Raw genomic sequence first — 24,307 nt, 5'->3', positions numbered from 1 at the left:
CGTCATCCTCCCACTTTGAGCCTCCATGATACAACATTCAACAGACTGCCTGCTTTCATAGATTACAATTTCTCTGTTTGACCCCAAGACTCCACGTTCCAATGCTCTCTAGGTCTCAATGCTCTCCCGACCTGAATGCTTAATGTATACTTATTGTTACCTGAACGCTTAATGTATACTTATTGTTACCTGTAACGCGCCCCGTGCTTCTGTAAACCGATTGCAATTGATATATTGATACATCTGTCCTCTTCTTCTCTCTTTTTCCTCTTTTCTTCTTTCTCTCTCTTATTCCTCCTTTCCTTTCCCTACTCTTTTCTGTTCAGTCCAGTCCAGTTCAGTTCATTATTGTAAACGTCATTGTGCCATTAACGCATCCATCTATGCGATGAAGAATTTCGTGTATTGTCTTACTTCATTTTGTCCATTCTTCAATAAAAAAGATTTGAATAAAAAAAAAGGATATATATAAATATATATATATATATATATATATATATATATATATATATTGATATCCCTCGGTTCCTTTTCACCAGAATTTGCAGCGCTCTCTCGCCGGTTCATAAATCCCCGCAGCAGAACCACGCCGCATTTAAATCCACAACCAATTCCCCCAGCTGGGAGAAAAACGGAACGAACTCGCGTTTGTCTCCACTTATGTGCTTTTTTATTTAATCCTCACAGCATGGAGTTTCTCAAGGAGGCAGGCACAAATCTACGCTTTTCGGGATAGCATATCCCTTGTTCACGATCAATTTGGCTCCAGGCTCTCAGTCTCAATATAGTGAGTCACATTATTACATATTTCCTGTTTGATGTTATTTTGGCCCTCGGCCTTTTGGATGATGTAGTTTTTTGCATTTTTTTGTATAAATTTTTTTATCCGTCTGCATAGCCTATGTCCTTCTGCTGCAACTACCCTTTCCAACGCTGTATTGGGTGTTGTGATTGGTGCTGTGGTTACTGAGATTACCCGCCTCAAAGGTTTGGGCTCTCTCTTTATAATATCAGTATGGATATGGATAGGTATGACAAAGACAATTGGTGTAGTTTACTAATTGTGAAAAACATTTGTTAAATCTAGAAAGATTTTAACAGTTGGTTGTTATCACATTATGTTACAGGTTACAGACAGGTATTTCGTTCTCTGTAACCTCACAGATTACTATTGTAGGCATGGGTTTTGCCATTTGCATCCCACTCTACCAACTCTTCTGTGTTTTTCTTTGTGCTAATTCTTGTGAGGCCCTGTTGAGAGGGATGGTATATTATTTTAGAAGCAGTGTTGTTCCACATGTTTGTAAATTTATATTTGTATGCATGAAGGTTGCCAGTTTATGTGCACTTGAATATCCCAGTGCTGGGTAAGGTGTAAAGCTAATAGAAACAAGCATTGGAAATGCAATCAGTCTTGCATTTGTTCGAGTTGGAGCTATTAGTTTCTAGGGATAATGGTCCTTGACAGAAAACTAGTACAGACAAAGAATAAATATAGACTAGAATCAGTGCTATATTACTTCTGTCCGGACGGACAGTAAGATTAATGATTTTAAAGTGGCAGTGCCTCCCAGACCCGCTGCTGTGCCTGTGAGTGTTTTTTTCACTGATTGCTGCTATATGCGAGGGCTGCGAGAAGCATTTGTACTAGCGGACTGATTCAATAGTCTATAGTATTTTTACCTGTATTTCTGTATTTTAATTAGGACAGACTCACGTGTCCCACTAAAAATAGCATTCTCTCCCTGCAACGCCTGGGCTCGATCTTACCGCCTGCCCGCCTCGTTCCGACTCGGCAATCAGTGCCGTTGTGCGGAGGGCGGACAGGCAAGAGCCAGGCAGGCAGCACTTCCGGTTCTGCCGGAGCTGAGGTTAGCGCTCTAGTGGCTACCTCACTCCGGGCTATTTAGGCCGACCTGACCCTCGGGCCAACGCGGTAGGGAGACGGTGGCAGTGCCTCCCAGACCCGCTGCTGTGCCTGTGAGTGTTTTTTTCACTGATTGCTGCTATATGCGAGGGCTGCGAGAAGCATTTGTACTAGCAGACTGATTCAATAGTCTATAGTATTTTTACCTGTATTTCTGTATTTTAATTAGGACAGACTCACGTGTCCCACTAAAAATAGCATTCTCTCCCTGCAACGCCTGGGCTTGATCTTACCGCCTGCCCGCCTCGTTCCGACTCGGCAATCAGTGCCGTTGTGCGGAGGGCGGACAGGCAAGAGCCAGGCAGGCAGCACTTCCGGTTCTGCCGGAGCTGAGGTTAGCGCTCTAGTGGCTACCTCACTCCGGGCTATTTAGGCCGACCTGACCCTCGGGCCAACATGGTAGGGAGACGGTGGCAGTGCCTCCCAGACCCGCTGCTGTGCCTGTGAGTGTTTTTTTCACTGATTGCTGCTATATGCGAGGGCTGCGAGAAGCATTTGTACTAGCGGACTGATTCAATAGTCTATAGTATTTTTACCTGTATTTCTGTATTTTAATTAGGACAGACTCACGTGTCCCACTAAAAATAGCATTCTCTCCCTGCAACGCCTGGGCTCGATCTTACCGCCTGCCCGCCTCATTCCGACTCGGCAATCAGTGCCGTTGTGCGGAGGGCGGACAGGCAAGAGCCAGGCAGGCAGCACTTCCGGTTCTGCCGGAGCTGAGGTTAGCGCTCTAGTGGCTACCTCACTCCGGGCTATTTAGGCCGACCTGACCCTCGGGCCAACGCGGTAGGGAGACGGTGGCAGTGCCTCCCAGACCCGCTGCTGTGCCTGTGAGTGTTTTTTTCACTGATTGCTGCTATATGCGAGGGCTGCGAGAAGCATTTGTACTAGCGGACTGATTCAATAGTCTATAGTATTTTTACCTGTATTTCTGTATTTTAATTAGGACAGACTCACGTGTCCCACTAAAAATAGCCTTCTCTCCCTGCAACGCCTGGGCTCGATCTTACCGCCTGCCCGCCTCGTTCCGACTCGGCAATCAGTGCCGTTGTGCGGAGGGCGGACAGGCAAGAGCCAGGCAGGCAGCACTTCCGGTTCTGCCGGAGCTGAGGTTAGCGCTCTAGTGGCTACCTCACTCCGGGCTATTTAGGCCGACCTGACCCTCGGGCCAACGCGGTAGGGAGACGGTGGCAGTGCCTCCCAGACCCGCTGCTGTGCCTGTGAGTGTTTTTTTCACTGATTGCTGCTATATGCGAGGGCTGCGAGAAGCATTTGTACTAGCAGACTGATTCAATAGTCTATAGTATTTTTACCTGTATTTCTGTATTTTAATTAGGACAGACTCACGTGTCCCACTAAAAATAGCCTTCTCTCCCTGCAACGCCTGGGCTCGATCTTACCGCCTGCCCGCCTCGTTCCGACTCGGCAATCAGTGCCGTTGTGCGGAGGGCGGACAGGCAAGAGCCAGGCAGGCAGCACTTCCGGTTCTGCCGGAGCTGAGGTTAGCGCTCTAGTGGCTACCTCACTCCGGGCTATTTAGCCACGCCCTTCCCCCAAGCGCGCAGGGGGCACCTTCGAGCGCGCCTAAGAAGCGCCGAAGAAAAGCCCGTCTGCGCCCGTCCGCGACAGGACGGGGCGAGGGGCGATGGACTCTGTCATTGCTCAACGAGCCTCTACCGGTAAGGATACACGGATAATTACCTACTCGGGCCAAAGGCTACTGACCCTCAGACCATCTATGCTATGTAGTACTAAAATTCCATGGCACCGTGTAGAGGGAGGTTTCTCTTGTCTACAATGTCGGCGTCTTTCTAAAAACAGCATACCTCCCTCAGATCCTAAAACTCCCTCACTGGGCCTTAGGAGCTTCTTTCTAAATGTGCGATCACTACCCAAACACCAACATGAGGTTTGGGATTTAATCCATACTATGCAGCCAGATATCTGTTTTCTCGTTGAAACATGGCTAAAACCCCACACAGTCACTGCCATAGCAATGGGGATCCCCTCTGGGTACAAAATCAAACATTTAGATAGAGAAATAAAAACTGGAGGTGGTCTTGCAATCATACATAAAGATTGTATAAAAGTTACTATTAGTGAACAACATATGCACCCGCAGCTAGAAATAATGATTTTTAAAATTTCTTTTACTAATCACATAACCTGGTGCTTTGGTCTACCGACCCCCAGGATCCAACCCGAAATTTGCACTTACCCTCCAGGAAATTTTAGCCCCTCACATTAAATCCAAAGAAGACTTTCTTCTTTTGGGTGATTTTAACACACATGTTGATCTACCAACACTCTCTGATTCCACTGCCTTGATTGCAGACCTTTCTAACCTAGGTCTAGAATTACAAAATCAAGGACCTACTCATAAAGGAGGACATATGCTGGATTTAATTTTCTGCAATTGTGCCAAAGTAATCTGTTCCCCGGTAAAAGAAATATCATGGACAGATCATTCCATGCTAGAATTTTCATTAGTAACCCCATTAAGAACTATAAAGAGTGTCTCTCTTTCCCCTACCTGGCGACGACAATGGCACAAAGTCACTGCTAACAAAATTCAGGAATGCTGGAAAAGTCCGGAAATTTTGGCAACAGACACAGCTGATACGGCCTTAGCTAAGCTCAACATTTCTATTAAGCAAGCGATTGACATTGTAGCTCCTTTAAAAAAGCATAAACAGTATCCTGTGTCCAAACAGGATAGCTGGTATACCTACGAATTGAGAGCAGAAAAGCAAAACTGTAGGCGAGCTGAGAAAGCTTGGAGAAAAAGGAAAACCGAGAGTAGCAGAGCAGTCTTTTTAGATGCTCAATCAAAGTATTATAAGAATATAAAGCTTGCCAGGAAACAGTGCCCAACGCAACAGATAGCACAAGCAGGCAACTGCTCTAAGGAGCTTTTTAATATCCTGCAGAATTTTATTAAACCGACTGCATGTGAGAGCTCAGAGGACTTCTCACAAGACTTATGTGATGAAGTTTCGATATTTTTTGAGGATAAAATAAATAATATCTATGAAAAAATAGTAGCAGCTAACAGCGCTATAAAAAAAACCAACAACTGCCATCCTCAGACCCCGGCAATAAACAATAAAACCCCTCTAACATCCTTTCCTCCGATTACCAACACAGAGCTCCTCTCCCTTTGCAGTCATATTAAATCAGGTTCGCCAAGTGACCTCATTCCCGCTAAGATGGTTGGCCCCATGATCTCCCTCCTGGGACCTCCCATATTGGATGTGATTAACATCTCCCTAACAAAAGGCCAGGTCCCAGCAGACTGGAAAAGGGCGGTGGTGAACCCGATTAGAAAAAAAGCATCTTCCCCATGGACAGACCTCTCCAATTTACGACCTATCTCCCTCCTACCCTACCTGGGTAAGGTTACGGAGAGGCACGTGAACACCTATCTTTCTCAACATCTTGAAGCGACGGATGGCCTGGACTATTCACAATCTGGGTTCAGGCCAAACCACAGCACAGAATCAGCCCTTCAGACAGTGACCAATAACATCAAAATGGCACTGGATGATGGCAGCTCAATGATTCTGGTGCTGTTGGACCTTTCCGCCGCTTTTGATACGGTGTCTCACACGGTGCTTCTCAACCGCCTAGGTGAGGTGGGTGTGGAGGGAGAGGCTCTGGCACGGATGGAGAGCTTTCTGACTGGTCGTTTCCAAGAAGTTAGGCTGGGCTCCCACAAATCCACTCTTAGGGAGCTCAATAAGGGAGTGCCACAAGGCTCGTGCCTAAGTCCCACACTTTTCAACGTGTATGTGGCCCCCTTAGCCAACTTAGCAAGATCTTTCGGGTTCACCCCGGTGTCGTATGCCGACGACACCCAACTCCTTTTTCCCTTCAAAAACCTTACACCTGCAATAAAAAGATCTTTTGCAGATGGCATGAGAGCCATTGCAGAATGGATGTCATCAAACTGTCTGCAGTGTAATGTGGGGAAAACTGAGGTTATGTGTTTTGGGCAAGCGGCAACACACTGGGCATCTGACTGGTGGCCCTTAGAGCTAGGCCCTGTCCCCATTCCCAAGAGTACAGTCAGGAACTTGGGAGTGCTCTTTGATCAGCAACTTACATTTAAAGGCCACGTAAATCAAGTTGCTGGTACCTGCTTTCGGGCTATTGGGATGTTAAGACGAGTCTTCCCCTACATACCGGACCATCACATAAAGACGCTTGTACAGGCTCTTGTCATCAGCAGGGTGGATTACTGCAACGGTTTGCTCCTCGGAGCTAACGAGGAGCAACTTAGTAAACTACATGTAATCCAAAACACAGCAGCAAGGATTATCCTGAATGCTCCACCAAGGACTCCCTCCTGTCCCCTGCTGATGAGACTCCATTGGCTTCCAGTGAGGAAACGAGTCCAATTTAAAACTCTATGTACAATCCATAAGAGTATGATAGGGGAGGGCCCAAAATACATGACCGAAATCTTCCAGCCTTACATCCCAGGGCGCTTTTTGCGCTCCAGTCACCAGCAGTTACTGCAGATACCCAGAGTAAAAAAGACCAGACAAGGCGGCCGTGCACTAGCCTATGACGGACCAGCACTCTGGAATTCTCTGCCCCCAGAACTAAGATCTCTCTCCAGTCACTTGACTTTCCGGAAAGTTTTAAAAACATATCCGTATCCGGGTAAATAATGCCTTGTAGCCTATATTTTCTCTCTGGACACACAATCAGAATCTGAATACTCTCTTGTTGCGGCAATAGCGCGGAGATACCCCTTCGGGGGTCTAGTCTGGCGCTTTATAAGAATATAAAATAATAAATAATAAAATAAAGTTAAGAATTGAGTTGAAGCTATTGGCATTGTAAATTGCAATTTTATTTACTTGTGCGTTATGGAGTGTATATATGTGGTATGTAGTCGAATTATGTGGGTTGGATTAGATTAGTTAGTTGTGTAATTGTGTTGCGTAGAACTGTTTGGAGTGGATTTGTATAGTGAAATTATGTGGCATGGTGTGCTGTGGAATTATGTGGATAGTAATTATGTGGTTGTGAGTGTACTGGAATTATGTGGAGTGGGATTGTGTGAACAGTGCTCCCTAGCAGAGGACATGTCTCTTGTCCTTTGGCGACCAACTGTGTATACTTGAACTGATGCCACATGACAGTCACAACACATATCACTTGAAATGGCATAACTAATGACCGGAGAGGCAAAGGGAGGGCTCACTTGCCAGGTTCTATTCAGATGACGACAAGGCTGGCCTACTGTTTAGCATTATAATGCGTAGCACAAAGATGAAACTGGGTCACATGCAAGGGTGTAATTTTGATTTAACATATAGTGCCATAAAGATGCAATCATTACATCACCCAAGTGTACAGGCACCTACCTTCATTGAACATTCCAGAGAGAAAGGCTAGTAGACGTGGAGGGTATAGCCACATACTATTAATGTATATTCTGAAATGCATTATTCATGAAAAATATGAGGGTATCTATAATAGAACAAACTCTGCACCGAATAATGAATGAACACTTTAGTCTGCTAGTCCACAGGCCTAATATCCAAATATGCTGGAATAGGGCATTTTCCTTTGCACCTACTCTTACCCTCCTCCCTGTCTTCTGTGTCATTTAGTTTTAACCAAACTCTTTGATTGTCCCCTGTACAGAGTGCTTGCTCTCAGTGGAGTGGTATCTGCAACTTTAAGATCCATCTCAATTGTGCTTGCTTTCAGACAAAAGGATGCATTTATAGAACCCTGCTTTTTCTTTTTTTTCTTTTAAATAAAAATATGTTCTGTGCATTTGTCTATGGTTACAGTTGTGAGTTGTGGCTTGTGCTACATTGCAGTTATACATTTTCACTAACTAAAAATCCTGAAAGAAGCAAAGAAGGATTGAGAGAACAAAAGAAAACAGAACATGAAGAAGAATTAAAGAAAAAAAGGAAATGAAAGAGAAGGAATAAGAAATGAACTAATAAAGAAAAGCAGGAATGAATAAAGAATGAGAGAAAATAGAAAAGCTAGACAGAATGAATGAAACAATGAAACAAAAAAGGAAAGAAGGAATGAAAAATACAATTAAAGATAAAAGGAATGAAAGGAAGAAAAGAAACAGAAAGAATGCAATTAAAAGGAAACGAGGAAAGGAAAGAGGAATGAAACAAAGAAAGCAAGAACAAAGAAACAACACAAACAAATGAAGAAGGAAGAAGGAAAGAAGGAAAGATATAAAAGTCTTACAAGTTCTGCAAAAATAAACGTGATCAAGGCTAATTGTCTTCCTGGGCAAAGATTTTTACAGAACCGTTGGTAAAACTGAGTCGAAATTAACGTGTTCTGAAGACTTATCCTCTTATGAATTCACATGTGAAATAATCAAACTTTTCATAACTTAATACAGAACAGTTTCAAATAGATGCAATCTTTTGCTGAGAAAAAGCAGCAGTGAGATAAAGAACATTCCAAAAGAAATTTACAATATCGTTCGCAGGACACAGTAACTGATAATGGTTGGAATGTGGCCTGCGCTCTCTTCTGGTATGAAGCACCCTGCTGTCACATCAGACTTTCCCTACTCAAAGGCAACATCAAAGAAATAAATGTACCACAAAAACATTGGTACAGAAGGGAATTAGTTTGTATGTGGATGTGCTGTTTGTGAAAGAGCAAACAGCAGTGACTCAAAGTGAAGTTGTTCAGTGACTGAAGTGGACTGTCCCCTCTCCCCATGCAGTATGATGTAGTGGGTGGAAGCAAAATGTGAATGACACACCAGCAGACCAATGGATGAAGAAAGCTGGCTAAAGGCCCCTTTAAATAAGTATATTGTACATACTTCTTTTTAAAAATGCAAAATCTCTTGCATATCTGCTAGATCTAAAAACAATTTAATAACCCTGTTCAAATGTTCTGTTCACACTTTTAGGACTGTACAGTGAAATGGGAAGTACTGTCCTGAGGCCTTAAAGATATCCATTGCTGCACATGGTCCTGAACCTGAGAGAAACCAAGATTATTTAAGATTACTGTAGGAAAGGAAATTATTAGTAGGTGGGGGTATTCACCTTTAATTCAGCGGTAATTTCTCAATGCAAAACCCTCATTCTACCTCTATTTACCGCTGAAAAGGTGTTGGGCACTTGACACCATCTATTACCTTCAGGAGACTTTAAATAAACATGAACAGTCAAAAATGCAATTATTAGTTAAGCCAATGAAGATAGTTGTTGAGTATTTTAAAGGGTTTTATTTTCTAGTCAAAAGTTATTTTTCTCTGACTCTTTTATCATTAGTAAAATATCAATCAGGTTACAAAATTTGGAAAAAAGGAAAAATAGCATTAATAAAGAACATATTACAGTCTGCATATAAGCATTACATATAGAAAAGAAAATGTGGCGCAAAATTCTTAAAGCATTTCTAAGAAAAATAGTCTTGCAAGGCTAATCAAGAATTAAATAATTGGCAAAAATGTAAGTATGGGCGAAATTTGCGAATTCGCGTTCCACGAATTCGCGCAAAAGCAAATTTGCGGTCTGCGAAATCTGCGAATTTGTGCAAACTTGCGAATTTTTTAATTTTCGCGTGTTCGCGGGGTTTTTTCAGTGCGGTACCGCGAACTTACCCATGCGGTCGTTTTTGGGCACGACCATCTTGTTCGCGGGAGCAAAACAACTCGGCATACTCAGAATCAAGGTAAATCAACGCAGTGCGCGCAAGATTGTATTTTTGAAGCGCGAGCAAGCAAAAAAAAATTTGCGAACTTGCGAATTGCGGATTGTTTAGCAAATTCATGTGAATCGCGGAACGCGAAATTGCCAAAAATACGCAAATTTCGCGAACGGAACGAATTTTCTGCCCATGCTTAAAAATCTCCCATAACGAGAAACAAATGCATAAGACAAATAAATCTTTTCAGTCCTAATTAATTAGTCAAAGCATAAACTTAAAGTTTAGCATCTAATTTTATCTTAATCAGCTGCACTCTCTGCCCTGTCTGTGTCAAAAAGAGAAAGTAGCCCGCCCTTCACAAGACCTCAAAGGAATGTGGCCTGCCATGCCAAAATATGACGTGCAAGGACTCTCTAAAAAAAGACATGAGTAAGGAAAACCCTCCCCTCTCTTCGGACGCAATCTCTACCTTCAGCAATCTCCCGAAATGTTTCTCGTACCCAACCCATATAAATAAAGTAGAGCCAAAAGCAAAAATGAGTAAAAAAGCAAAAGTGAGCTAAAAAGCCAACCACGCCTCCAAAGAGGTAATTATTTATACTCTAATTCTTGACAGACTACACAAAAAAGTTGCATCTTCAGAAAAACTTGTACTTGATTGGTCAGCCATGATGTCATGAGGTCTCACTATTCGGACTCATTCTAAAATCCTGACTATACCAGTTTTAACAAAAGAAGCATAAATGAGTAAATACATTTTATGAGTTTGCAACATTTGCTAAGAAAAATGTTTCATTCTAATTCCTCCTTCCTGTCACATCGCAGCAGGACTGATATTTTAACTGACACTGGTACAGTGGCACAATCACAAGAATGTGCAGTTTACAGTTGCCTTGACTCCTTCATTTCGTGAGGCAAGCTGTCGCAGTCTGCACCTGCTCTATTCTCTTTAATGCAAGTCATAGCCTTGAATCCTTCACAGGCAGCCATGTTTGTTGTAGGCCCAAAAACAAACAAACAAAAGAGAATATTAATTTCATGTAAATCAGCCCATTATGTTTCCCTACCTTATACTAATACCCCTTATAAATGTTTACCTAGCCAAGCTATTAGTTTAAAGCAGCTTTTTTCTGTTATTTGTGTACAACTTGCAAAAAATACAAATGTGAAACATAGCATTATTATGCTTTAGTGTAAATTTTAAAAGCGCACACAGTTAATTCATACTCATGATGTTTTAGATAGCTTTTCATGCAAAAAGCATTTAGCCCCATGTGTAGTGTTTAGTGCATTTGTTAATTCACACTCATTATAAAAAGAGGTATTTTAAACTAAAAATGTTTATGAAAATATGCAACAAGCCAAAGTCTTTTAAGACAGGAATAGTGAATTTAGATGACAAGGATGAGCTGGGAAGAGAGAAACACATTCTATTAATCCTCAAAGCTAAAAAGGTCACTTTTCTCTACACTGCAAAAACACATGTGCCAGCAAAAGCATTTCAGACTGACTAGGCCCACTTTCGTATTTTTCATGAGCCATGTTTTTAACTTGCACCAAAATGTGCGTGTCAATTTAAATACAGTCTGTCTGAAGCACAAAAATAAACAATGCCTGACTGCAGATGAAATCTGCTCCATCACCTTCAGCTAGTAATAATGCCACAATCACTAATAGGTGCAGACAAGTCTCCATAAATTAATCCTTGCTCATCCCCTGGTAGCTTGGCAAATGAGTAGTCAGGCTTAATTTAGGGGACAGGTATTTGCAAAGCATTTAATATCACCAAAACAGTAAATAAGAAAGGGCACAGCATAATACAAATCCAACACCAATTTATGAAAATAAAGAATATCTGCATGTTTATAATGACACTAAAATGTCAAAAACCCAATGTAGGGAACTGGAGATATGAATTTTTAAAGATTAAATAAAAAATTGTGCATTCTATCGCTTAAAAGCTTAACGTACCACTCACAGCTATCTGGTCGAGCTGGAATGGGACAAAGTCAAAGTTTTGGGCCAACAGCGATGGAGCATGGGTCGGATAGGCTGATTGCTACATCCCGGACAAACATTTACCTTCGGACATAGTGGCATATTTAAGTGATGAAGCGTGTCGTTAAAGCCATGAAGGCTAACAACACACTTTACTTCAACACTTTGGAAATGCAAGGCTGCACCATATTTACTACAATATGATGCAGCCCTGCATTTCCCCCTGAGCTGGCGGTAAATTTAGCTGCCTACCACCCATGTAGACACCCTGGCACCATAGTGGAAGGGTGCTTGCATTGAGGGGAAGAATGTTGATAGAAATAAAGCATTTCTCCTAGTTTCGCCTGTTTAAGACACGGTTTTCCCGGGTCTTACTTTCGGCGCTGACTCCTATTTACGCAGCTCTTGTAAATAGGGGGCAGCATCAAATCAATGGATGTTGTGGTGGAACGCCCACCACAACACCCCTTCCCTTTGACGCTAAGTGTAGCGTGAAAGGGTGCTTTACAGACTTGTTTCCAGTCCATGGAGGACCTGGCTTGGCAGTTCGGGCTGGACTGTTCCCACGGGGCGCAGTGTCAAGACTGATTTGCATATGGCTGGGTTCAAACTGGAATAGCATGATAAGCAACAAAATGATGGATTTAGGACCAGATCTCTGTACTGGGGTGAATGTATGGCATTGTTCTGCATTCTCTCAATCAACTGTTGTTTTTGCATTTGTCACCCCGAGTGGGACGGGTATGCTCAGACATGAGTCCCGTGCTCTCCATACTACTGGAATCAAGCTATCCTGGCTGATGAAGGCTAAAAGCCCAAAACCGGTCAAGGCTGAGTTGCATATGACTGGGTTCACACTGGAATGGCATGGTGAGCAAACAAATGATGGATTTAGGCCCAGATCTCTATACGGGGATGAATGTATGACATTGTTCTGCATTCTGTCCATCAACTGTTGTTTTTGCATTTGTCACCCCGAGTGGGACGGTTATGCTGAGACTTGAGTCCCGTGCTCTCCATGCCACTGGAATCAAGCTATCCTGGCTGATGAGGACTGAAAGCCTGAAACTGGTCCTAGGATGCTTGTTTCCAGTCCAGGGAGGACCTGGCTTTGCAATTCGGGTTGGACTGTTCCCATGGAGCTCAGGGTCAAGACTGATTTGCATATGGCTGGGTTCAAACTGGAATGGCATGGTGAGCAAAAAACGATGGATTTAGGCCCAGATCTCTGCACTGGGGTGAATGTATGACATTGTTCTGCATTCTGTCCATCAACTGTTGCTTTTGCATTTGTCACTCCCAGTGGGACTGGTATGCTCAGATGTGAGTCACGTGCTCTTCATGTCACTGGAATCAAGTTATCTTGGTTGATGAGGGCTTAAAGCCCGAAACCGGTCCTAGGATCCTTGTTTCCAGTCCGGGGAGGACCTGGCTTGGCAGTTCGGGCTGGACTCTTCCCATGGGGCACAGGGTCAATACTGATTTGCATATGGCTGGGTTCAAACTGGAATGGCATGGTGAGCACAAAAAAAACATGGATTTAGGCACAGATCTCTGTACTGGGGTGAATGTTTGACATTGTTCAGCATTCTGTCCTTCAACTGTTGTTTTTGCATTAGTTACAAGGCAGCGTTATGCCATGTTAAGTGGTTTGATGCTGCTTTTCAAATATGGTGAAACCCGTATCGCCATAACAACATCACTAAAAATGACGTGGTGGTGCCAAAAGTGGCTTGTAAATTTGCCCCTTAGTCTTTTTCTTGGAGGTTTTCTTTCGTGGATGGGCTAGTTGGCGGGTCCTCTGGCTTCTCAGATCCGAAGTTCGATTCGAAGACAGCGGGCTGCTGCAGTGCGATGCCTCAGTGAGTCTCTGGAAGTATTTGTCTTCAATGTTGACAGCAAAGGGTTCGAGAGCTTTCAGCTGGACAAACCAGTGCCATCAGGCTGATTCACGAGTCAACGACGCCAAGGTGAACTCTCAATGTCAAGCCGTTCTCCTCCTTGGAGCTTTTCCGTAAATGTTTGCAGAAATTTTCCTAACTTTTAAAGCTTGATGCTTATTGGTTCCTTTGGGGAAAATAAGGGCCCACTAGCTCAGTCCAAGGTTTAAGAGACTCTTGATTTACTCTTGGGGGTTAGGAATCAGTTTCACACAATGCACCTGCACAGTCAAGATTCCATTTTTAAAACAAGGGTTTCTCTTGCAGCCGCACATCATGTTTTAACATCATGTTTTAATATGGCAGCCATATTAGGTGAAGGGAGACATTTTAACAGCCAATAAAAGTGCAATACAAGCACTCTTTCTGAAGAAGTACAGAGTGTCTACCCAATCGAAGAGTTTAAACATGGACCCCTACAGGTGGGCGTGGAGCCAAAAAAACCCTTTTTGTGGTTCCCAAGTAAATTTCTAGGCAACAGCTGTGCTGTCAAGTCAGACCATAAAAAACAGAATATACTCTGTTGGACTGCTACATATGTGAAAATAGAATTCACTGAAATAATGGCAAGGTTGCTGACCCAAAGTGGGCAGTGGCTGAAAAGAGTTGACTCAAATCACAACCATATAATATTGACTTATATTGTTGACATAGGCATTGTCATTCAGATAAAGCTGTCTAGAGCCCGAACCAGTTAGTAAGCCTGGGCTGCTGATGCAAGAAGGAGAGTAGGGAATGTACACAGCTGCTCCCACAATGTTACCATATTGCACCCTTATCCACACACATGCATGGTGGCCCATTACCCTCAATACCCCCACAATACCCCCACGGCACCATCACACACCCCAGAAGGGCACTGGTGCTATGTAGCTTGTAAATCCCAGCTCTCTCTTTATCGTCAAGCATTTACAGTCTCTTCAAGGAGTGTGGTATTTGTACCTCTAATTTGCAGCAGTGCTTATCAGCTGAAGTCTCTGACTGAATCACTGTGGCAGACAGTCTAATAGGAGTGTTCATAGGTGGAAATGAAGAGGAGCACCAGTGGAAACCAAGTGGATGGGAACGGTGATAAACAACCAAGTGTATGCATACCTGGCAATGCCATGACACACAAGGGCTCTGCCCAGCAAAAAGAGCATGTTAAAACAATACTATATGCTGAGCATGAATTGTGTTCACTGCAATGATAGGGCCCAGGTCTGCAGTCTATACCAGCACCCATATGCATTGACCATTGGAGTCTCCAACCGAACCACCTGCTACAAATTCACACCTGACCTTCAACCTCCCAGGCAGATGGGATTGTAGATAGTTACAGAAGCAGCCTCTATCCAGGCCTTTTAAAACCAGCCTCTGCAACTCCCCCCCCGGAGGGTTGTCCAACCATTAATGGCCATTTCAGCCCTCCTTGCGCTAGCCATGCCCTGGATCTTATATGCAAGTCCAACTAAGTTAGTAAAAGAGGTATTTGTGTTCTGATGTCAACATTTGTGATCATGTCTTCAAAGACACAATTATATTATTTGTTGGCTCCTTGGATCTTAGTTTTTTGCTTTCTATCTTAGCAATGTGCCATCCTAGCAAGAGACTAGGACCAAGTTGATGGTTTTAGGTCTGCTGCTTTATAAAGCTCGTTGAACTATTCTTCTCATTTGTGTGGAAGTGAAGGAAGGAGCTACAGGCCTGGTGTGTGGTTGTGGCAGACACATCAGATTGTTGAGGATGAACAGGCCAAGATGGAGGTTCCACGGATAGAGATTATCTTTGTTGTAGTTAACGGAACACAATGTCTTGAGTATGAGCTGCAGCATGGATGAAACATTGCAGCTCTACTGTTGAATGCTTAAGAGGGTATGTGTATACCCTATCCTCTTAGAATACTGAGAGAGCTAAGAGACACTCCTATGATAATTGGAATCTGGAGCAGACTGAGCAGTCATGGAAACAGCATGGTGCAATCCTAATACCACCTGTTGTTGGCATTTTGATGTTTGTCTGGGATCCCTACATGAATGCTCATAATTCTGTTTATTTTTTATTGTGCCTTTTCTCGATCAGACGCTCAGAGTATGCATCATTCTCACAGTCCTTTCTTCACCTAAGATGGTGTACTACAAGGTCTTATTTACAGAGGGGTTGTTGCTTAGCGGGCTCAAGGGTACAGCCCCCTCTAACATAATGAGAAAGAGAAGCTACTCCTTGAAGATTGACGTCTGAAATGTAAAAACATCAGTAACAGGGTGCTGGTCATGATGGCTGTGTAAATGATGCAGCTAATTTTGAAGATGGTGTGGGCCAGAAAGTAGTGCGGTAGGAATACCATGAGAATGGGAGTGAAGGGGTTTTATTTAGGTACTGGATGAGACTGGTAGATGTGTGTAGGATGCCCTTAAAGGGACAGTGGGATCTGGGGGAAAGTGTTACCACATTGCAGATGTAAGAGTACAATGGATTGAACAGTAGTTCAGAGGTCATCTTCTGGGCTGAGCTGTTGCTCTAATACTCAGCACCGTGTCTGTCTAGAGGCATCCATGGTTCTGGGGCATTTGATAGTAGAGGAATGATGGGTGGACATAGGAAGGCATAGGTTAGCCGTATCACTTATCAATAAGAAAATGGGTTGCATTTGAGTCAGAAAGTGAATACTTAGCTTCCATTGATTGGAAATGATGGACCACAGTTCAGTGCCAGGCTATATGTAGGGGTTGTTTCTTCGCCTCTGTTGTTAGAGGCTCTCAGGAGAGGATACCCCTCCTCTTAGCCACACTGCGAGTCCAAGGTGTAATTTAAATAACAGAGAGTATGCCCTCTGTAAATTCATGACTTATAGCATGAGGAGGAAAAAGTCCACAGGTTCTATCACTGTTGGGTCGCGAACAAAGCAAAACCAAAGGGGACGATGGACGGAGTGTTGAACAATGCAAGCACTCACCCCAGTCAACTGATCTGGGTTCAATCCATCATCGTTCTTTAGCTTCCTCCACCACTCAGTTCAGACACTTTGGCATCGCTTTGTTCGCCCTAAGTAGGCAGGGTATGCCCAGACGTGGGTCCCTTGCTCACTTTGCCACTAGACTCAAGCTAGCCTGGCTGATGACGGCTGATTAGCCAGAAACCGGTCCCAGGATGCTTGTTTCCGGTCCAGGGAAGACACGGCTTGGCAGTTCAGGCTGGACTGTTCCCATGAGGACAGGGTCAGACTGATTTGTATATTGCCATGTCTAAACTGGGGTGATGGAGTGAGCTAAAGAATGATGATGGATTAAACCCAGAACAGTAGACTGGGGGTGAGTGCTTGCATTGTTCGACACTCTGTCCTGTATCCCCTTTGGTATTACAACTTGGCCCTAAGGCAGACCTACTCTACCTAGACCAATCAAGGTAGACTGATCGGGGGAGACAGCTTTCATGTTTGAAAGACCTCCAGAATGATATGTGGCCTTTGCTGTGGTAGGGCTCTGGCTACTGGATGGAAATGTGGCAGCTGATTCCTAAGCAGTGAAGTTGCAGAACATTTAGAGATTCTGCCAGCTCTGAAATTTGGGATCTTAACACCAGATGCCCCGTTCTGGAAAGCCTATTAAGAGTCTAAGAAAGAGACTACAGGCAACATGCAGTACTGAACATGGTTCCATTAAGTTCCTGGCTCAGAAGGCACTCTGCATTTTGTTGAAAGAATATATGCCTTACCTTTCAGTGAAAAAAATCTTGAGTTGTATAACTTAAAGCTACTGAACTGTTCAAGATTATTGGATGGGAGAAGTAAACAACAGAAAACTAGACTCTGGGGGCCATATTATCAAGAACGGTGATAACATTATCGCCGCTTTAGCAGCAGGAAACTGCAGTTAAAGCGGCGATAACGGGCTTGATAATATACCCTAGAAAATGCCAATAGAAGTCCAGGTTCTGGTGTGAAGGACATCAACCCTGGGCTTCTTTTGGAATTCTCTAGGGCATATTATCAAGCCCCTAATCCCCACTTGAATGGCAGTTTCCTGACGCTAAAGCGGCGATAAAGTTATCGCCATTCTTGATAACATGGCCCTAAATCCCATTCAAACGGGTTTGGTTTCAGCCCAGCAACACCTGCTTGCCTGTACATATTTGTGTGTCCACAGATGGTGGCTGAATGCTCACTCTACGATCCCCTGACAAGGTTCCATCCTTTAATAGCCAAAGACATTGTCTATTTTAGAGGGAATTCGTTTTTTTTGTTCCACATACCCTCCACAGAAACTTTGTTATGCAAAAACACTAAGATGAGACTGATCCCCCAGGTATGGAGTAGAGCCAGTATCAATATATATGGGATTTATATAGAGAAAAGCAAGTTACAGAAAAACAGAGAGTTGTACATGAGGGGGTTTTACACAGAGGAGTGATGTGAACATGGGCTTCTATGGGAATTCACAAGGGCATATTATAAAGCCCATTATCGCCACTTTAGCGTCAGTTTCCCGCCGCTAAAGCGTTGATAATTTTAACACCGTTCTTGATAATATGCCCCAAAGAGAGTTGAGGTGGAAATTACAGGAAGGCTTAGAGTGTGGGGGGAGTGGCAAAGCACTGGGTCGGATAGTGGGAGGCCGTGGTGGGATGGGCTGGGAGTAGAGCTTTTTATAATTAGTCCATAATCCTGTAACAACCTTAATTTCAGATATCACAGTAAAACTGCAGCAAACATGTCACCATAATCAGCACATTCAATTATAACTATGGAAATGGAGGAAATACTGCAAGGTCCCGCTCAGAAAAGGAATTCAGACAAATGCGAGGAAATCAGAGAACATCACATCTAAGGTCTTTGGACTTTGCATCAACTATAAATTAGCTCTCTGCTGCCTCATAGTAAAGTGGCAAAGTATCCTAAGGATTGAACTGTTTTGGGGGGAATTTAAATTGCTCTCCCACTGAATCTGACTGAAATCTGGGAAAGCAAAATAAATTGCAAAGTATATTTTTGCTAAATATGTTTTTTAGATTTTTTTAGATTCAAACATACATCTCCTTTGGTTGCTTGATTATTTGGCATCCTCATTGTAGTATGTATATTTGAACAATTTGGCTTAAGAACCAAGGAGCATTTTGTAGTGTACTTTGTATATATTTACATTTTTATGCACACACCTAAGCACTTTGTTGTCTGCACTTTGTGAGTAAGTCATATAAGTTTAATGTATTAATCAAAATATTACACTAAAAGTTGTAAAACATCACACTCAGTAAAAGTAATAAACAATAGATAAAATACTGCAGAAAAAATAATGTTGTGAAATCATGGCATAAAAGACACCAATGTCTTTGCATGAGAACTCAGGACATACAATTCATAGTATGTACAGAATATTGGAATCACATAGTCAGTAGTAGATCTTTGTATGAGTCACACTGCCATTTGCATTTGTATTTGAGGAGGATGCATTACAGCAACAAACACCTTTCCATTATCATGGTCTGTTTTATGCAACCCAAATGTGTAATTACAATTAGGCTGCCTAAATAATACATTTAAAATGGGTTTCCCATGATTCAAACTAGAGTGATCCAGCCTGACACAAAAGATTCCCACAGTGGACTCTATTCACCTAAGGTATTCTGACCATGGTCTCCGTGATCATAGATGATTGTCCTTGTGACGTTGTACATGAAGACAAAGAGAGGCACAACTCAAGAAGCCACACCTCGTGGGAATGCAATGACCCAGAAAAGGGACCCTCAGTCAAAGAGGACATGTTCCCGATATCATACACCATACCAGCCAAAGGCGGCCAGCAGATCCAACCAGTGTAGGATAGTGTTCGAGACAGGACAACCATCAAAGATTTGATTGATATGGGGCATATGTGAATGTCTTGAGCATAGAGCAGTGCCATTGCCTAAAACCATGACCAGTTCTGTCACCGACAAGGACAAAGACCTACACCTATGGCAGCCAACAACCACTCCCACTAGAGGGAGTGTTTGAAGTAGTTGTGCAGAGTGGCAGCAAAGAAGCACGGGCCAAGTTCAACATCGCCAGAGAAGGAACTGAGATGCTTCTCAGGCTAGACTTCTTTGCATGCATAGTCCACACCCTGCAAGTAGACCAAATGCCAGAACAATTTCCAAAGCTGTTCTAAAGACTAGAGTACTTAAGCTGATCCCCCAGTGAAGCTGCACATTGACAAATCAGTCAAACCCATTGCTCTCCGGCACCAGAGGGTACCATTCCACCTATGGCCACTAGTAGAGTAAGACCGTGAGAAGTTTGAAGGCCTCAAAATCATCGAGAAGGTTTCTGGCCCCACTCCATGGGTCTGTCCAATGGTCATTACAGAGAAGCCCAAGAAACTCAATGGAAATCAGAATATGCGCCTCCCCAATTGAGCCATCAAGAGGGAAAGGCACATCACCCTCACCATAGATGATATAATTGCAGACCTCAGTGGAAATCAACGGTAGTCCAATCTGGACCTCAGCACTGGCTACCATCAACTACTGCGAGACCAGGAGAGCCGCTATTTCACAGCTTTCTTAACACACCTAGGTCTAAGGCGGTACTAGCGACTCAACTTTAGAATCCCTTCAGTGGCAGGGGCATTTCAGAACACCATTCAAGAGCCTCTCAGGCCTGCAAGGGTTGCTGAATATCATTAACATTATCCTCATTGACTCTGCCACTCTCGACGACCACCAACTACGAGCAGCATTACAGAGACCCAGTTACCACAGCCTCACCCTGCACCATCAAAATTGCAAATTTTTTGAGTCACCGATTACATTTTTTTGGTTATTTGTTCACCAAAGATGGACTCAAGGTGAGTCCCAGGAAGCCATCTGCGATCTAGCAGGCACCTGCATCGGCAATGTAAAGGAAGTGGGAGGCACTTTCACCTGTTGTACTCGGCCGGGCTTTGCTCCGCCGTGGTGCCTGTGGCCGGGCTTGGCTCCGCCGGCATTTCCTGCATCGTGGTGTTACCGGCCGGGCTTGGCTCCGCCAGGGGGACGCCCTGACTACAATCCCCAGCTGCCCCAGCGCTTCTGGACCACCCTCACGCAGAAGGGCAGCGCCGGGAGGCGCATAAAGGAGAGCACGCCGCCGGGGTGTGTTGGGAGGCACTTTCACCTGTTGTACTCGGCCGGGCTTTGCTCCGCCGTGGTGCCTGTGGCCGGGCTTGGCTCCGCCGGCATTTCCTGCATCGTGGTGTTACCGGCCGGGCTTGGCTCCGCCAGGGGGACGCCCTGACTACAATCCCCAGCTGCCCCAGCGCTTCTGGACCACGCTCACGCAGAAGGGCAGCGCCGGGAGGCGCATAAAGGAGAACACGCCTCACCGCCCCGCGGGACGCGCGCGGGCGTGTGCCGGGCTAAGCCCGGGCAAAGGGCGGGCCCTCTGTGGCCCTCAGAGGCCTGAGGAGACTGGACTGGGCCAGGTCCTTTTAGCCTCCTTCTGTTGGACCTTATTGCGCCAGGAGCTTGTAAGACATTTGATAATTTTTAATACTTGTTTGTTTTATAGGTTGTTTTTATTACAATTAAGAGTGCTTAGATTGAAGGAACTAGTCTGCAAGAAGTAGCTCCATTTGTATTTACTATGTCGAAACCCAAAAATGATAAGGTACTGGTAGGTCCTGCTACTCTTGATAACTTCCTGGTCAGGAAAGTCAGTCAGATTAATAATGACAGACGTGCATCGTTGGGGAAAGGCACTGTGGCAGGGGAGACATTACTGGAAAATGCCCCTATCAGCCTATCACAAGATAGTGCAATTAACTCAACTGATGTCATCACTATTGACCCCCCAGTGCCCATGTCAGTAATCGTGGAGGTTCATTCTGACCCACAGGTGTTATCATGTCCTGATACTAGTGTGTTACAGGAGACCCAACCAGAAACCAGGGCCATAAGAACTTGTAGAACTTTGTCTCAAAGGGTAAATGGGAAGCAAGATAAGTCTAAAAAAAAGGATGATAAGGCAATTAACAACCCTGCAATACCAACCCCTTTTGTTTTTACGGGAACTAGTAATGATGGTAATGGAAATGGCGTAAATATAACTCCTGATTTCCTAGCTTCGCTTATAAAAAATCTAGAAGCTTCTTTGACAACTAAAATGGAGGAGCTTATTAAACCATTAACTGGTAAGATAGATAACTTAGCTAAGGAAGTGACAAGGTTGGGCGCTCTGTTATTATCACAGAATAGTGTCACACCTAGTGGAAGTGTACACTCTGGGAGGAAAGGGAGAGAACTTGCCGATATTAATGATACATGTGATAAGGCAAGGGGGAATGTTGTTGTTGCAGTGGCCTCGGGCTCTGTAGCCCCTATCCGTCCTGATATCCCTGTGGCAGCTGCTCAGCCGCAACCATCTACAAAGCAAATAAACAGCAGAGCTCCCAGACCCCTGAGGTACAACTGCTATCTTAATTTACCACCTGATTGTGCCCCGTTTGTGGTAGTATTAACTAATGTGCCCTCCTATGGCACCCATCCCGCATCTCCTTTTGACGAATCCCAAACCTCTTTGAAAAATAAAACAGTGTCATGGCTCAATAAAAACTGTGGGTTCCCAGTCTCTTACTCGGATCAAATTATGACAGTAAGACGTGTAAATTGGGTAGGGCCGTCTAAAAAGACTGGGACAGGGGACTGTATAGTCGTAAACTTTAAACACCCCCAGCACGTGCAACTATCCTTTTGAGAGCTTCTGCTTTGGTTTATAATATGGACAGTATTTGTGTACGCCCCCTGGGTTATTTTTATGCGCATTTGTGTAAACCTATACCACAACAGAATTTAACCAGGCGGGGGCTTGAACCTTATACTCCTGTGCAGGAATCTCAGTTTCTTTACAATGTTACTAATCCCTGTGGGTCAGGTGGGCCCTCTAGAATTCACATTAGGAGTCCGAGTGTCGGCCAGTATCAATATGGGTCGAACATAAACACACAGAACAGATTTGAAATGTTATCCGGTCTTGAGCAGTGTGATTGACTGGGGGGACCTGTGGCTCAGGTGACTAGGGCTTCAGGTGAATCTACAAACTCAGTTAACCCGGTGATTAATACCGTAGGAAATCTTATTGTCTCTTGGAATATTGCTGGTCTTGCGGCTAAAATGTCTGATGTAAATTGGGTTACTTACATCAAACAATTTTCTATTATTTGTTTGCAAGAGACTTGGGAGCTGGGCTGTAATCTCTTCTTAGAAGGATATAAGGCCTTCTTTGTGCCAGCCTTGCCTTCTTTGCGGGGAAGGCCTAAGGGGGGTCTTGTAATCTTTGTGTCCATATTGATACCATGTGAAGTACGGAGAATTGAAGCTCACCATACAGGGGTCATGGGATTAATTATATCTGGAGGCAATGTTCTCGTGGGCTGGTGAACTTTTATAATGCTGCTTTTGATAGTGCAGGTATGAATCATATTCATGTTCTTAATTCGTTTGTCTCTAATTGTATGGGAAAAATGGGCCATAACCTCATGATTTTGGGGGATTTTAATCTGCATCCTTGTGTAGATCCATTGCACAAGTGTTTATCAGAAATGACTTGTGCTAGCGCAGACTGTCTGCATATGGAGCACACCAAAGAGGGGGAACTGTGCAACGATTTACTGAATGATTTTGACCTCTCTTTGGCTATGTCATTAAAGGACCCCTCATACCGTTTTGACATCCCTACTTTTAAGGGGCACGGAAGGGGTACCTTCATTGACCACATACTTGTATCAAGGACTATGCAAACTTTTTTAGACTCTTTCTGCATCCTTCCTAGTGAATTTAGTGACCATAATTCTGTCACAATCTGTCTGAACTGTCCATGGGTAAAAAAAGGTCATAAGAGTACTGTGCAAGGAAGACTGGGCACAACAGATGGGAGGAGGCGGCTAAAATGGTCAATGGTCTCTGCGGATTTACTATATAAGAACATTACCGAAGGGTGTGCAGAGGACATTGACGTTTGTATCAATGGGGGAAGTGTACCTCAATCGGTTCTAGAGGCTTATCAAAATATTTCGGAGAAGGTGTCAGTGTTTCTATCGGTTCCTAATAAAACCCAGGCTAAAGTAGGACCGAGATGGTTTAGCCATGATTGCACTGTAGCTGCCCGCAAATTGAGGCTAGCTCTGTCAGCTTCCCCGAGGGATAGGGAGGTTGTTAAACTTTGTAGAAAGGAATACAAGGCTATTACTGTCTCTCGTAAGGAGCTACTGAAGAGAGAGGCCTGGGAAGAATTGCTTGACCCCTCTACCTTGAATAGCAGCACTAAATTTTGGGCTTTGGTCAAGAAACCTTTCTTGACAGAGGACCCTGGTGATGGAATCGTGTGCTGTATAACCAAAGAGGAATGGGAAGGTCATTTCAAAAGTTTATACTATTCTGAAATCTCGGAATCTGTGGCTGTTGCCCCCCCATGTTAGGGATAGCCCTTTTATTTTTGGCAAAAGTGAGGTCTTGGCAGCCATTATGGGCCTCACTGCTAATAAAGCTCCAGGTCCTGACGGAATGCCCCCGGATCTTTACAAGTCTGATCCAGTTTTTTGGGCTCCCATTCTGGTAGCCGTATTTAATGCGGTGGCCATAGTGGGATGTCCGGAAACGTGGGGACTATCAACTATAGTCCCTGTATTCAAGAAGGGAGATAGGGGAAGTGCACTCTGCTATCGACCTATATCCCTAATTGATTCAATGGTTAAGATTATGGGGAGGGTTATACTTCAACGCCTAACAAGTTGGTTGAATGAAAACCACATTTTGTCTATTTCTCAATACGGCTTCTGTG

The 24,307-nt window shown here is 43.9% G+C and overlaps 1 protein-coding gene across 3 annotated transcripts in view; it reads left to right on the top strand.

The window, feature by feature from the left end:
- Positions 1-24,307, top strand: part of LOC144819239 (C-type lectin domain family 4 member K-like) — a 175,284-nt gene that overhangs the window by 53,401 nt on the left and 97,576 nt on the right. The gene's annotated exons all lie outside the window — the stretch shown is intronic.

The sequence above is a fragment of the Lissotriton helveticus genome, chromosome 2_1 (genome assembly GCF_964261635.1).
Source record: "Lissotriton helveticus chromosome 2_1, aLisHel1.1, whole genome shotgun sequence".
Taxonomy (NCBI): Eukaryota; Metazoa; Chordata; class Amphibia; order Caudata; family Salamandridae; genus Lissotriton; species Lissotriton helveticus.
This window is presented reverse-complemented; position numbering and strand designations above follow the sequence as displayed.